We start from the raw sequence: 16,076 nt of genomic DNA, 5'->3' as shown, positions 1-16,076 counted from the left end.
ACAGAAGATAATGAGGTTGTGGAAGCCAATACTAAGAGAATTTCACTATTTGGAAGTCTGAGTAATGTAAACCAAACAGAGCAGAGATCCTGGCTCTGCACAAGGTACATAATATAATATTCAAGGATATCTCTAGAGTTGTATTTTGTGTTTTGGAGAAGTGCCAGAGAGATTTTTAAATTATCTAAGTTTTGCCTCCTCATTTCCTTTCTTTACAATGTACAGTATATGCCTGTGCTTTTTGATCTTTAAACAACAAAAACAATATGAAAAAACCACAGGGGCACAGCTGGGTACCAAATAACTATGTTTACTAAAAATACACAAACATGCAAGGCCTGGTTATATACATATTGCTGCTCTGGCTGGTTTCTGGTGGCTCTGAAACAACGAATACAGTGAACAGCACTAGGAGGTTTGCAAGCTATTTAAGGGGAAGCTGCTCTCTGCATATACACTGCACTAGAAAAATAACATCTGGGAATGTTATACTGCAATGGGATTTTTCTCTCACACATGAACAACGTCTTTCTTACATTATTCATATATTAGTTGCACACACACCACTCCTACCATGTTAAAGAACGTCAGAGAAGCAGTTTGTAAGCTTGCCTGCCCAACTGTTGCCTGCTGAAATGCATTGTCTTCCCAGAAATCCAGCTTTTCATATCACCATTGCTCATTATGACTATCACATTGTTGTCACTAAGACTACATTAATAAGAGCACAAAGCAAGGCACTTGAAAGTAAGGAAACAGCAGAAGAGAGTGCCTACACGTTATTATTCAACTTTAAATTGTATGACCACATTGTCGTCTTTTCAGAGATGACTATCTTATTCAGTGCACAGGATGGTTGATGATTAATGATGAGATATCTGGTATTTTCTTTTCTTTCTTCAGTATGTCACTCTGTGCTTTGTTTAAAGCTTTTCTGTAAAAACAGTATTATTTACTCTTTAACATTCTCTCACCTGAGTTCCATCACAGCTTCATGAAAAAAAAAAAGGGGGATACTTTTACTTGTGCATTGAGTAAAGAGTTGGCAAACATAGGGCAGTCAGATAAGCAGTTCTCTTTTATTTTAGTAGTCTTAGTTTTATACAGAAGTTCAGCTTCCACTGAATTCATTGGCAGCTGTGAGCTGTGAAATAGGTTTATGATTTTGTCTAAATTTGGATGCACTTTCCCAAGAACAGCAAAAGCCACACACATGATGCATATGACAACCTTTGTCAAAGATCAATTACATTCCTTAGAAGCTGTGTAACTACAGCTTTTCAGAGAAAACACATTGGTCATTTATTCAGTGAAAAAGATAACAAAATAAGATTTATCTATTTATTTATTTTCACATGCTCCATCTCAGATATGGCTAATCCTGTTCTGAAGTATTCACAAATTCACACACTGTGTGTGAAAGATTTTGACCCAGACAATTACTTTTTCTTAAAGGTTTCAGACAGTGAAACTGTGCTTGATAACAGACAACGTCAGTTGACCAAAATGCAGTATGACTTGAGAATAGGTAATTTTATAATCTGACCTGAAAAAACTCAAAACGTTAGCAGAATTTAAGTGCTAAGACCATAAAAAGATTTGGTCATTCATTACTGTAGAACTTACCTTGTACTCATTCCTCTGATCTTATTTTGCTGTTGTAAAGCTGAGTAAAGGCAGGATGTCATTTCACTTGTTGTGGCTTATCTGTGTTTTATTATATGCCTGATGACTCTGCGCTTAGACATACACTGCATGAAAAGATTAATGATTATGCTTTTAAGATTGCATACACTGAATTATTTTGTTCTGTAATGCTGGTATAGCATCTACTTCTGGCCTGCTTGGGCTGTGTTTGCATCTCTTGGGAGTATTTTATAATGTAAAAATAAGATAAAAAAAATGCAGAAAGGAATCAATACTGTATACGTCAAACTTCCTGAGTCCTTTTCGATATTGTGCTATCTCTAATTTTAATGAACTAGGAAAGAGTAAGGATTATTGATTGTAAAATTGGATTCATCTTGCAGATTTCACTTCCATGATTTCCTGAGTCTGAAACCCAGTTTAAGTGAACAATGCAGGATAAATTCTCTTTTATCTTTATATTAATTTATCGGACTTAGCTTTGGGGTACATTTCCAGTAGTATCAGTAATAAATAGCTTACATTTAACATGAAATGTCTAAACATCATGTGATAAAAAAGAAGTTCAAATTTTGAGAAGATTAAGGAAAAGGAAACAAGAAGAAAGAAAAGAGAAAAAAAAAAGAAAAAAAAAACAGAAAAAGAAAAAAGAGAAAAGAGAACAAGAAAGAAAAAGGAAAAGGGAATGAATTTACACTTTGTTTTTTTTTGAGGCAAGGGTCTTATGTCATATGAACACAGCAGTGTCCTTTAGTGGTTTTCAGATCCATGGAACCTTTCGATTAGTTTAGGGTGGATGTAACCTGTAGTTCTCAAGAGACATTTTAACCTTAAAGACCTCTGTTCAAATCAGTGAATAAAATAAAGTTAATGCATAGATGATAAGTCACTGTGGCTTAAATTAAGCTAATGTGTAGATGCTGAAGTCACTGTGGGTATCACTTGTGGTATAAATTAAGGACCCAGAAGACGTGACTCGATTGTCTTAATAGTATTTCAGACTATTCATTGGACAAAGTGATTAGACCTCAGAGAGCAGGGCTAATACAATTTATCTCTGTGTTTTACTTTTTTTTTTTTTTTTTTTTTTTCCCTGAGCTATGGAATTCAGATGTAAAATTATAAGTAAAATAACAGGCATGTTTGCCCGTTTACATGTACATTTCAGTCACCAGTAACCCAGGTACCTGGACATTCTCCTGTCTCCATATTTACCATTCTGATGCACTTCCATTGTGAATTTAATCTCTTCCCTTTCCTTTATAGGATATGGTTGTTGTTAATGCTTCTCCATGAAAATTCCTCGGGTCTGCTGAGGAACAGACAGCAATACTGAATTCACTGACTTATAAATTAAATGAAGCTAAGTGCTAAAATGTATAAAGATAAAAGAACAGATATTTTCACGTTCTCTGTCCCATTTCCTATATTCCCTATTTTCATAATGTTAAAAAGTATCTTAGCCTAAGAAGCCACAGCACATAATCTTGCTTCCAAATGTTTTCTGCAGGGTATGATGCCCACCAGAAATCATAGAGACCCTTTTGTTTTGAGGTAACATACTGTCTTGCAACATATTTCTACTCACCCAGTGATTATCACAGTGCTTTGATCACATGTTGCAAGTCAGTCATCTCAGGAAGTCAAAACGTTTTGGGGGAACGTCTAAAGTGAGGTGGAAGAAGACATAGGGATGGACACGGATGAGTGCCCTCTGTCTGAGGAGCTCAAATTTCTGCTACATGCATGTTAGCAGACTAATTTCTCATTGTATTTACCCAATTAGCTCGAGTTCCTAATTTTGACAGGGATGGGACACCTTGCATAGCATTGGGATGCACCATGCTGTGGCACCTCCAGCATCCCCATACCGAGAAAGGACTCACAGAGCTCCCTTCTTAAGGCATGCAGGGTGTGTGCTCTGACCTGTTGTGTCCTGCTTTTAGAAAACAGGATGCTCTTGTGACTGCTCTTCCCCTTCCTGAAGCTCCTGCAGGACCTGGGGTTTAGGAGGCACTGTCTCAATCCCCTGTTCTTTCAGCACTTACCTATGAGATCTGAGCAGTTGTGCTTTAACATCTGCCATCTAAAGTAGCGATAACAGCATTTTCCTCTCTCAGAGGATTTCAATGATGGCAAATACATGAAAGACTTCTGAGGTTTTCTGGTACTACTGAAATAGATAAGTTTCAAAAATAGATCGAGAGATCTTTTTTGTTTGTTTGTTTTGCTTTTTTTTTTTTTCCTTACATGAGCTCCAGAATGGTGAAGTATTCAAATGTTAAACTCCAGAAATCTCAGTTTTCTTTCTGAAAATCAAAATAAAATAGTAATACACTTTGCCTCTAACAAAACATCAATTCTTCCCTCCACCCCCATTAATTCTTTCTACTTTCCTTTTATGAAGTTTATTATAACATGATATAGAAAGAAGATATAGAACCCCAATAATTTCAAATAGGAATGTAATCTTTTTACAGGAAGCCTTGATTTATAAAGCCAACTCCCTGAGGTACAGACAGGTTTATCATTCTGCTATAAATGTCTGAATGCATAATGGAATGCAGACTCTAATTTCTATAATGTGTTTGGATGATGCATTGCTCATTGAGAACTGCAGATGAAGCCAAAGAAGAAATCTCAAAAAAATTCTTCTGAAATTTCTTTTGTCTAATGCATTATTAAGGATTTCAGATAACAGGCAAAAATGTCACACAATCTTGTGAAGTCAGAAGAGAGTTCATAAGTTAATATTTGACTGCAATTTAATCTATAATAATAAACTTGCTTTTGCTTTCAGGCAATTACAAGTACCCACAGAAATGCTGTGCCCCAGTGGTTTAGCTTGGAGTCAACTTTTCACAAGAAATAGGAATTAATTATGATTATGATATTGTTATGTTTAACTAACAATGTACATAGGCACTAGCCAGGTCTAACAAAAGGATTACAAAGGTTTGGTATGATACTTAATTGAATGCACACTTTGGAGGCTCTATTTTCCCACTGAAATAATTTGTAGAAATAAATTTTGATTATGACTAGTTTTACACCCACTATTAGAAACCCATCCAGATAGCTTCTTTCTTCTATTTTCTTTCCTTTCTTTTTTAAGTGCTGAATTGTTTAAGCTATTTCAAACAAAAGAAAGTAACTGGTTTTAATTAAAGCACAGCTAGGATATAAAATGTGTAAGTCTTATTAAAGTGCCTGGGAAAGACTATTTCAATGTATAGATGCTTTTCCTTTGTTGCCAGCTCTTATGATGTTATCAGAAGTCTGGCAATGTTTGATGTTTTTCTTGAAAACCAAAGCTCCTCGTATCATGCAGTATTTTAACAATCTCAGATTTCCTTTCAAAAAAAAAAAAAAAGAGGAAAATTTGAAAATTTGCACTCTTGTATACTTTAAAGATGACAAAGCCAGAAGGCGGTTTGGTGGTTTAGAGAAACCAATATTCATTATTATTATTATTATTATTATTATTATTATTATTATTATTATTATTATTATTATTATTATTATTAAAGAGATCATTATTTTAAGACTATCTCATGGCTTGTGCAGCCTGATTCATGAGTTTGGAACATCTGAATTTGGCCACAAAGCCTTCATTTTACAATTTAAAATTATCTCAGCATCTGTGAGTAGGTCACTTCTTTCTTGCCTGCTGCCTTCCTTAAACAAGTAATTAACAATAGCAACAAGAAGAAAAATATAAAGAAAATATTTGTGACTTTTTTTGTTGTTGTTGTTGCTAAAGATCTGATCCTCCAAGGAAAGCTTCCTGCAGAGGGGAAAACTTTGTCTTTCTACAGGCAAGAGAGTTGCATTTGGCAGCAGTGAGTGAGTATGGTGTGGACAATTGAGACGTAGTGTGGAAGCTGCAGGAGTGTGGACAAAACATTCCTCCCTCTGCCACAAATAAAACAGTTCTATGCAGCCATTGCATAATGCTTCAGGTACAGACCAGACTTGACACAAGGGTCATGCTTGCTCCTCCTAACAGATTTTAAAGGAAATAATTAAATTCTACACATGCACAAAAGTTCAATATGACTATTTTTCACATCTCATAACCATGTTTTCTCTAGCAAACAGCTTTTCAACTAAGAAGGGCCAAGGAAAGAACTAATGTGGGCAGGAGAACTGATACTCCAAAATTTCTATTTCTTCACTTCCCTCTGTCCCCCCTCCTGCTGTATTTCTTTCCACCCCTGACAGCCTACCAAGGATGACTGACAGCATAGCTGACAGCTTTGACCTGTCAGCAAAACTGATTCAAATCTGAAATAAGTTTAATGTCCATTGGTTTGCCGGTCTGCATTTGGAAATGATCTAAGGAATGGCACTGTAACTGCAGACTGTCCTCTCTTTTAACTTAGTGACAGCACTCCTAACATTTATTATTATTATTATTATTGTTGATGTTGTTGTTGTTGTTGTTTGTTGTTGTTATGTTTTATGATACAGAAGTATCTGAGTTTCCAGAGATGGAGAACTATTTAATGCTTGGGTGCTGTATTGCTTGCCCATCTAACTTTTATGTGTCTTCATGTTAAGATCTGTCTACAGAGAAGCGGACAGGTATGTTGCAACCTAGAATGAGCAGAGCTCCCATTTCCATTAACATGCAAGGATATGCAGTTCTTGTCTGTGTTTCTGAAATCCTTTGGTCTCTCCTGACAATGGAAAATGGGGCATGGGGAGGGGAAGAAAAAAAAAAAAAAGGAAAAAGAAGACCATCGTCATCCTGATTTATAGGACATTCAAAGTTAACATGGAACTGTGGAATTGCACATTGTAGTAAGTGAACCTTGAATATGCTCATTCAGAGGATGTTGTGAAAGACATTTCTACCTACTGCCGAGAGATTTTGCTCTAAACCCTGTGCCTAGTCATTGCCTGACTAGAAAATGGTCCATAAAATGGGAATAAGAAAAGGACACCTAATGGCTCTGGGAGAGCAGACTGAACAACTCAGTCCTACATGGTCCTGAAAAAACACTGACTTTTTCCATACTTATGTATTTTTTCTTTTGCCCGGATGCAAGAGAAGTGTCCTAGGCTCTTCTTACAGCTCAGAAAATTTTGTTTTTAACCCCTGAGTCCAAGAGATTGCTCTAACCATTGGAAATCTGGATTAAAAGCTCCCTTACACTTTTCAGCAGAGGCCCAATGGCAAAGGAAAACCCAACATTTTGGGGTACAAAGAATGGCAGGCAAGAGTAAACTGGGCTACAAAGTCATCTGAATGCTGTTACTTTTGATATTTCTCTTTTGTTGAAAGGTTGAAAAGGCTTGCATGAGGCACTAGGAATTCTGGAGAAATAAATGTCTGCATGGGGAATGTCAGCCTCCCAGAAATGTGTCTGTCATAAGGAAGTTGGCTTCTAGAAAGCATCCAGATACTATTTACTTCAAATTATAGCCTTTTATATTGTATCTCTTCCTTCAAAATTAGAGATCAACTTCTAGGTCAATTACTAGAAGAAAAACTATGCAAGTTGGCATATTTCTTTTAATGTTTGCATCACTGGTGGCTACTCATTATACATCCTTGCACATCTGCCTTGCACTGGATGATTGTTTGCATGAGAATGTAGTTTATAACAGGATAAAGAAAAATTCTGTTATACCAAGATAGAAAAGATTTGTGTTTTCAATACTAACAGGCAGGCCTGTCTTCCTCAGAAAAATACTGTACACAGAGCCATCAGCTTTTAGGCCATTTCTTTTCATGACTGAAAGACAATTAATGTTTGATGTTGGAATAAGTGATGTGGGACTTCCTGTAGCTAATGGATATTCCTGTTGCTTGTAAATGCTGTGTGCTTGTTAGCTATTTCAGAGAAAAAAAAAAAAACAACAACAACAAAACACCATTTTCCCTGTGAAGGTAATGCTGTTTCTGCAGAAAATCCTTTAATTCCATGTTTATTGTTACATAGGCTTACTAAGTTTTGACTGTAAAGGTGTTTTTAATTGGAGTTGGTCATTTTTATTATGAATTATGGTATGCTTAATAGAAATATGCTTTACCAAAAGCACAGTTCAGTGCTTATTGCAAACAACAACAGTGATGTTGTTATTATGTGACTGTGTGAAAGAAAAAGAGATATTTTTCTCCATCAGAGAGTTAAGCACAATGCTTTTTGAATGTTAAGGTTCAACAGGGTGAGTGTTAAGCGATTGCAGCATGCAACTGTCCATATGTGACTCCTGTAATTTACCAAACGTAGACAGTGAGGTTGAGGAGTTCCAGCTCCATTTGTGTGGATGCAGAAGCAACCAGAGGAATTCACAGTATGTCTGTCCACTCAGGTGGAGAAAGGGAAGGAAAAGACCTCACAGCTGTCTCTCCATTGCACACAGTCTCAAATGCCTGTCCAGGATGTGGCAATACGAGGTCGCTGCTTTTTGAACCATTGGTGATGAGCCAGTCACCAAAAAAAAACTGGTGCTGATTTTCATCTGGTCAAGGTTGCAACTCTTTGTGCTGCAACAACTTGTGGATGACCCTAGGAACAGAGCTCACATATACTCTGTGGAGCAAACCCTGAAATGTAAAGGAAAAGGAGCACAAACAAGTCCATGTAGTCTGTTTATATAGCCCTAGAGATTCAGATAAAGAAAAACAAACATAACCTTTTCAGCTGTTCCTCACAAGGGAAAAAGAAAATGAAACATTTGATTATAATTGTTTTAATGAGCTTTGATTCAAAATGAAGTCATAATGGTCTGGTTAAAAAATATTCTGTTAATGAGCTTATATTTCTATCAAAGTCTGCAAGATGCAAAATTCTCTGAGGATAAAATTAAACAGCAAGCAATATTTATTTGCTGATAAATAAAATCCTGCTTATTCCTTGAAAAAAAATAGTATTAGTAATGGTGATGGCAGTAGTAGCAATGGTAATGGCAGTAAAACTGGTAGGAGCACAGTGATAATAATCTAACCAGATGGCTTATCTTAGGTTTCACCATGAAATTAGAGAAATGGTGTAGAGAATTCATTTTTATGGAGGCCTAAAATGTAATCTTAGATATCTTGCAAAATGCAAAATCGACTGTAGGCCACCTCTAAATGTAAATTCCTCCCAACAGTTTATTTTTTTATGGTAAACTACCACTTTACGTTTAGAAAGATGCATATTATGTCTGGGATAGAACCAATTGCAAAAAAAAAAAAAAAAAAGGGATTCAATGTGCTAATTAGGGGTAGTGATGTGTACTCCCTGTGAGCAGCACTAGCTCTGACTGTTGTGCTGTTAGAAGAGATGTTTCTGTCTGTGCTACATTTTATGATGCTGGATTGTGATGTAGTTTTCCCTGCCACATACCCCACCCAGTAAACCAACTGGCCTCCAGGCTTAGAGCCCTGCAGCAGATCTGGAATTTGTCCACTGAAAGGATATCCCCTCCTGAAAAAGATCTTATATATAATGGTTTTCCCTTTCACGCACTGCAGAGGATAATAGGATAATATGTGAGAATAGAATATGCTTCACTCTGACTAGAATATTTTTATTCTGATTCAAATCTAATTCCTTTCAAATCTGAGCACAGATCTCGCCTTTAGATTTTTATGTCAAGATATTTCTGAGCATTGCCTTGTGCAGCATATTACCTCTTCAGTGCAACCACTCATTCTCATGTCACTTGATTTGCCTAATCAGGCTCTGGTTAAACAATGCGACTTGTCTTATGTAAAAAGAGACAGCTACAATCTGTTGTGTTTGTAGTTTCCGTTTCATAAGGAAAACAAAAAACTCACATTAGCAGGATGGATTTCAAGACAAACTCTTAATTACATTAAAAAATAAAATTTAATTAGTGGGATGCAGGAAGAAAGCAAAATAATATGTTCAGCTCTATGAATACAGTAGTAGCATTACTGAGGTATTTGTTGTAAACAGGGATGTCATGGTTAGATTATGTAGATATAAAAAAAAAAAAGAAAACCTTATGTAAAGGGGAAAAAATGCACAAAAGTATTAAATTGGCTTATCTTTCTCAGAGCCTCCTTCCTCCTTCCTCATGATTAAGAAGTTGCCCTATTACAAAGCTGCGTTTGCTTTCTCTTTCTTTCTTTCTTTCTTTCTTTCTTTCTTTCTTTCTTTCTTTCTTTCTTTCTTTCTTTCTTTCTTTCTTTCTTTCTTTCTTTCTTTCTTTCTTTCTTTCTTTCTTTCTTTCTTTCTCTCTCTCTCTCTCTCTCTCTCTCTCTCTCTCTCTCTCTCTCTCTCTCTCCTCTTAGTTTCTTTCCATAGATCTACTTTTTTAAGGACATATATATATGCAGTAGTACTTACATAAGCAAGGAAGGGGACACTGGACCTGAGGGCAGAGATATGACTAACTCTGTTCCAAGCTTTTTAGCTCATGAGAAAACACATTTGTGGCAGAACTTCCTGACAACCTGCTGTGCTTGACTCATCCTTAATTATTGTCTTTTCCAGTGCCCATTTCTGTTTGTTCCCCAGCCCAGAGGAACTTTTTATTTATTTTTTTGTTTGTTTTTGTTTTTATTTTCCTTTTTATGTGTGCATCTGTGTCAGCTTCACCTTCTTCCTCCCCGGTACCTGAGCACATTGTGAAGGACTATTCCTGGACCTGGCTTTAACCATCCTTTAAAATAAAGAACAAACTGCTCCCGGAGTGATAATTCTACTTAAGAATGGATAGATTCTCACAAGCTTAAATTCTGAAAGGTACACGAAATGGTCTGCTCTAAACTACACGTTGCCATGGTTACATCCTTCCGTGGCTCAGACGGGGATAGGGGCCAATTATCAAGTTTTGTTTGCTTGATTTTAAGTAGTTTGTTACCTGGATACTCAACAAATAAGAAAACTGAAAAAAGGCTTGTTTTCCTCTCCCTTAACTGAAGAAAAGAGAAAACAGTCATACCTGCATGTTAAAAAATCCAGCAACACTCAGATTCTTAGTTACGGGGTGTGGGGGTGAAACAGTTCTGGACTGTTTGCTTTGCAGAGGGCTGGAAACCGGCCTGCCCATGGCTTCTGTAGCAGCATTGCAACATGTTAGTAATTGTGAAATAAGCAATTGATCACATAATATCGCTGTAAATCTCCACGGAGGTCGGGGAGAGGGGGTTAAATGCTGTCGTTATTTTATTGTTATTTACGCAACGGGGGTGTTTTTCTGCAAGGATCGCCAGGGTGTCTAATTAATGAAAGAAAAGGCCCTTTCTGCTGGGTTGTAGCACGCTGATGCTTACCTGTGTCATTCACGTTCCTGCTTTTTAAGGATCTCCCCAGCATGTTGCGTGTGTTACCTTCCTCCTGGGTTTCATCAGAGGATTTGGTAACAAGCTGAAGATGGAAGAGGGAGGGAGAGTGGAAGAAGGAGGGGAGAGCAGGACAAAATTAAAATACCGTCCTGTCAGTGTCCCTAATAGTTTATATGGGTAATGACAGAACAGTATTTTAATTTTTATCTGGTCTCCTTTCTACTCATTTATTCCATCTCCTGCTTGTTATCTAAGTTTCAGATTAAACTTAAAGATATGAATGTATTGCCATAATAAATTTATAAGAGGATATTTAAAGAGCAAAGATTTGAATGACACAAATGAACCTCAGTGTAGCAGAGCTGCAGAAAGGATTTGCAGAGCGATGCCACAGCAGTCAGAAATGACTGCTAGAATCTCCTTAATTAAAAAAAAAAAAAAAGGGACTGGAATGCAATAGGCACATAAGGTGTTTCATATAAATTTAGGCTTAACTTTAAATTATTGAGGTTATTTTAAATAATCTTTAAAAAGGTTAAGAAAAACTAGTTTAAAGAAGATTATTTAAAAGTAAGCTGGCTAGTTAGAATGTGGAAAAACTAAGATCATAAAAACAGCATATTTATTCCTAATATAATCCTAAAATTTGAGTTGTTTTGACTTAATCTCTGTTGCACCATTTATATCTCCAAATGGCATGAGAAACACTGTTTAGGCAGTGTGGTCTTCATATTTGTTATTGTTTTATCCTACTGAATAAGACACTTCTGTCTGAGCAAATCAAAGAGCTGCCACTTTAAGGCAAAACCTTTAGGTTCTCAATTTCTGGAATGAATGATGGTCCTGCTTATGAATAACTAGTTTGCAATTTGTTTAGATTACAAGCGAGAATCATACAACATGGCTTTTCTTTGTGATTTAAACAAAGTTGACATCCACCAAGAAGGTTACTAGCACAAAGCAGGGCTTAGAAAACACAAGAAGAGTGAGTGAGTGAAAAAGTGCTAAAAAAACATGTGTGACTGGTCAGTTCTGTGATTGTAACTTTTGCTCCATGAACCTGATTTGCAATCTATTATTAAAAAAAAAAAAAAAAAAGAAGTAAAATGTGATTATCAGTCCCATTCCTGCAATCTTGCTTTTGGGTAAAGCAGAGAGACACAATCTGTTGAAATGATGCTGCAAACAATTAAACTTTGTGCCAGACAGTGTCAGGAGGCATGTTATTGCACAAAGACCCTGCTGGGGAGCTTGGTGGGCCAAGGAGAGCACCCCACAGAGAAAAGCAAGGTGAGAGAAGGCGTGGGAAAAACACAAGCCTCCCAGGGGACAACGATAGAGGCTCTGCAGCCTTGTGCCATCCCAGCACACAGGACTGGACTCTGGGCTTTGTCACATCCCTGCAGGGACTGCAGAGCTCCATGGTCCAGGCTTTGGGGATGGCATTAGAAAGCAAAATGGGGAGACAGTGGTAGAAGGGATTGCATTTCGGTGGGAAGTTTAAATCTTCCACAGAACAGCAGTGCAATCACAAGTCATATCTGCAGTTCACGCTGCCTTGAGACTCACTTATATGTGCACACATATACACATACACTAATATCTGCAGTGTGCGAGATAGCATCAGCTCATTTATTTAATAAATTGCTTCTAGGTGCTCCTCCAGCTTGAACTTTTCCAGAGTGAAACATTTCTTTGGCTATTTAAATTCTTTCATCTCTACCTGCATCTGATCTACCTCTTGAAAGGAAGGTATAAGAAACATATTAAGTTCAAATACTACAGCTACAGTAACATGAGGCAGAAACAGAAGTCTTTCCTTCAGTTATATGGCTACAATTCATGCTGAGCATTCATTCAAGTGTCTTAGCCAGGGATTCTTATCATGGGATAAAATAAGGTTTTACACATATATACTGCCCTGCAGCTGGTTTTTATGCCAGATCACTACAAATAACAGAGGAGTTATATTAAAACTGATATAGCTAATACTATGCCTTTTTCCAAGGGATAAATATTTATTCTTTCTTTGCTCTCACTGAAATCAGTTGCAAAACTCTTTTTGGGGCCAGATTTTTGCTTAGCAATCTCATGCTCTCTATTTATACCAGAGACAACAAAATTACAGAGCAGAGAACAGGGAGAAAGAGAAAAAAAATACAACAGAAAAGTGAATCAGAGGTATAGTTGGGCACTTAATGCACAGATGACCCTGTTCTGCCAGCCTAACTTAACAGGGGGTGGAAATACGAAGTCTTCCAATTAGTCAGAAACAAACAAGCAGACTTAAAGCAAAGAAAAAAGAGACAGCAGGGACAGGTATTTGGTCTTGAAAGAAGAGGTATTTGTGGGCAGAAGCTGTTTTTGCAGAGTGCTTGCTGAGCCCCAAGCCTCAGGAAGTTTGCCCATCCTTCTCCATAACCTCATCAGGTGTCAATGGGCAGCTGCTGGAGAGGGGAGATGTTGAAATCCTAGCCCAGGGCTGGTGGCTCATGACCATGCTTTACTCTATTCTCTGGTCCCCATCTGAGGTAGGGATGAGGAGAAAGCAAGCTGGAAGAAAATGTTTCAGCAGAGGTGGCTGCAGGCAGGAGTCCCTGGGCTCCTCCAGGCTGCGGAGTGATCCTGGTGCATTCCTGGGGACTGCAGCACCAGGCTGTGGGCAGCGCTCTCCTGCCTAAATATTCCCTGTGGCTTGGCTTTTCCTGGGTTTACAGGATTCAGTCAGATCCTCGGCTTACTCTGGATTAGCTTTACCTTTAAAGTTGGCTTGGACAACGCCAGTGGAGAAAAACAGATGTAACTTGTAACAGCATAAAAAGGCCGGGAACTCTGCAAATACCAAATTTTCTTGAAAAAACAAACAAAACCTGTTTTCCATAAAAATAATTTTAGAAAAGGCTATTTACTTTAAACAACAACATCAACAAAACAAAACCAACCAACCAACCAACCAACCAAACAAACAAACAAAAAAAAAACACAAAACAACAACAAAAACACAGGTATTAATTTTCAGGGATGTAATTAGCATGTGATGGGCCAGATTGACCCCTGGGGTACTATCATTAAAGCTGGTTTTGTTTGTACTGTAGCTTAATTTAACCCAGTGTGTGATAGCTGGGTATGTACAGTAACCATACTGCTCCTGAGAAAAAAAGGATGTGGCAATATCATGCTTTTTCACTTCTAACTCTTTCTCCTTTGTATTATGCTTACACATATTTCACATATTTAATAAAGTGCACTTTTGACTGTGAAAGTGCAGATTGATTTTGTATCTACTAATCGTGTTTGGGTTTAAGCTCTAAAAGTTAAAAAGGAAGCCTAGGCATCCTGACTTTCCCATTTTTGATGTAAGAGCTGACTGATTGCTCAGGAGCAGAGCTGGTTCTAGTTCCCCATGTATGAAAGCCTGAGCAATGTGCACAGTATGCCCATTTTTTCAAATGAGTTGGCCCTACAGCTGCTCTTACCCATCCACCTGGACCAAAGACAATTGCCAGCATCCTTCACAGCTCAGTTCTGTGATGGACACATCAAATCTTGGGAGCACCTCACCCATTCCAAAAATTAGTTGACAACTGTAATTCAACAACAGTGGTTTAGTTTGCTGCATTGTCTTTCAGCAAGCTCTGTTCTTGCTTCTGTTGTAGCATTTCTCAGATAAAGAAGATGTAATGGGCTGGGCATGGCATTTCAAAGCCAGTCATTAGGGCTCATGAGAGGCAGGAAAAAACAGAGCTGAGAAGAAAATGCGCAAGGCCCTCAGCTCACAGACAATGTATCACTTCTCTCATGTAGCACTCCTGACTGACCAAAATGATGGTTGTCATTTTACCTCATTTGCTATCCAAATGCAAAGCTAAACAGAGCAAAGCAATTGCTTGACTATAAAATTAACTCTGAAAAAGCATCTGTAATACAAGTACATATCATTATCTTTATTAACATAATTACTTGTCCACAATACCACTGCTCTTGATGCTAAATTAGTGTACCTTCTTGCATGACCTAGAAATGTGGGAGAAGTGCTTATAAAAAGCTCTTTTAAAGATGTTTGTGACTTTGTGGTAGACATTCACATATTGGTGCCCAACATGAAGGAGACACTTTTATATGTTACTGGAGAGGGACTGTAAAATTCAAAGCTTTTGAACATCTATAAGTAGGGCAAGGCAAATTTAATCGTATTTGGGAGCCAAAGTAATAGGCTATCAGAACTTCTAGTCAGATCCCCTGACAACTTCTTTCTCATAATTTCAAGTCTTTCTGCTTCTGCTATGTCAAAGCACCCAGTGTGTCATCTGTAAGGACTATTTCAGAGCAGTAAATCTTAACCATTGGTATGAACTTTAATTTTTATGGAAAACTAACTATATTATGCTATAGTTGAGCTACCTAGGTGTCATGATGGAAAAAATGGATCCACCTTCAAACATGCATGGTTTGGGGATGATCCAGCAAGGGAGAAATGTTTCAGGGTTAAAATAATAATATAAAAAGGCTAGAGTCTTGTTTGTGGGAGAAGGCCTCTGCCAGAAGCAGATAAAAAGAACAAATGTGACCAAAGTCTGTGTCTGGTGGCTCTGAGATCTTCTTAAGATATGAGATACTAATAACATTTTTACAATGTGACTGCTAAACCTCAGCTTGCTGTGCTGGTATCGCATCCAGTAGCACTGCAACTCACAGTTTGTTGTTATCATTGTACCAGTGACCACAGCAGTGGGGACACCTGTAACTGCTTCAGAGGTTGTCACTTTCTGACAAAGAAAGGAAAGAGGATAAGTCCCTGCCCTGGGCACAAGAACAAATCCTGCAATTTTAGCATTTTCTAATGCACCTCAACCCATTATTACAGATATGTTACACTTGGTATTTAATTCAACTCTTGTGAAATATATAAGACGTTTTATATTGGTGCACAGACAGTGGTTAGCAAGACCTTGCAAGAACAAGTTCAGCACAGAGTCTTCGTTAGCATAGCTTTAGAGATACCTGTCATTCAGGTACCTTGTTCACATAATTTGAAAGATCCATTTCCCACTCCTGGCTAGATATGCCTCCCTTTTTTGTACAGAATCACAGCATGGTTGAGGCTGGCAGGGCCCTCAGGACCTCATCTGGTCCCACCCCTGCTCCAGCAGGGCCACCCAGAGCAGGGTGCCCAGGC

At 37.7% G+C, this 16,076-nt stretch overlaps 1 long non-coding RNA gene across 3 annotated transcripts; it reads right to left on the bottom strand.

The window, feature by feature from the left end:
- Nucleotides 1-294: 294 nt before the first annotated feature.
- Nucleotides 295-11,009, bottom strand: LOC137848114 (uncharacterized). Of its 3 annotated transcripts, XR_011091180.1 has the most exons (5): nt 10,889-11,009; nt 3,898-3,956; nt 2,835-2,959; nt 1,627-1,751; nt 295-934 (listed from the first exon to the last, which is right to left on the bottom strand). It is a non-coding gene; the product is annotated as an uncharacterized lncRNA (long non-coding RNA). The 3 variants fall into 3 exon arrangements; XR_011091179.1 differs by lacking the exon at nt 3,898-3,956 and having other exon boundaries at nt 10,889-11,002; XR_011091181.1 differs by lacking the exon at nt 3,898-3,956 and having other exon boundaries at nt 2,835-2,956; nt 10,889-10,982.
- Nucleotides 11,010-16,076: the final 5,067 nt, after the last annotated feature.

This window comes from Anas acuta, chromosome Z, assembly GCF_963932015.1.
Source record: "Anas acuta chromosome Z, bAnaAcu1.1, whole genome shotgun sequence".
Lineage (NCBI taxonomy): Eukaryota > Metazoa > Chordata > Aves > Anseriformes > Anatidae > Anas > Anas acuta.
The sequence above is the reverse complement of the archived record's forward strand: the minus strand, read 5'-3'. Positions and strand labels throughout refer to the sequence as shown.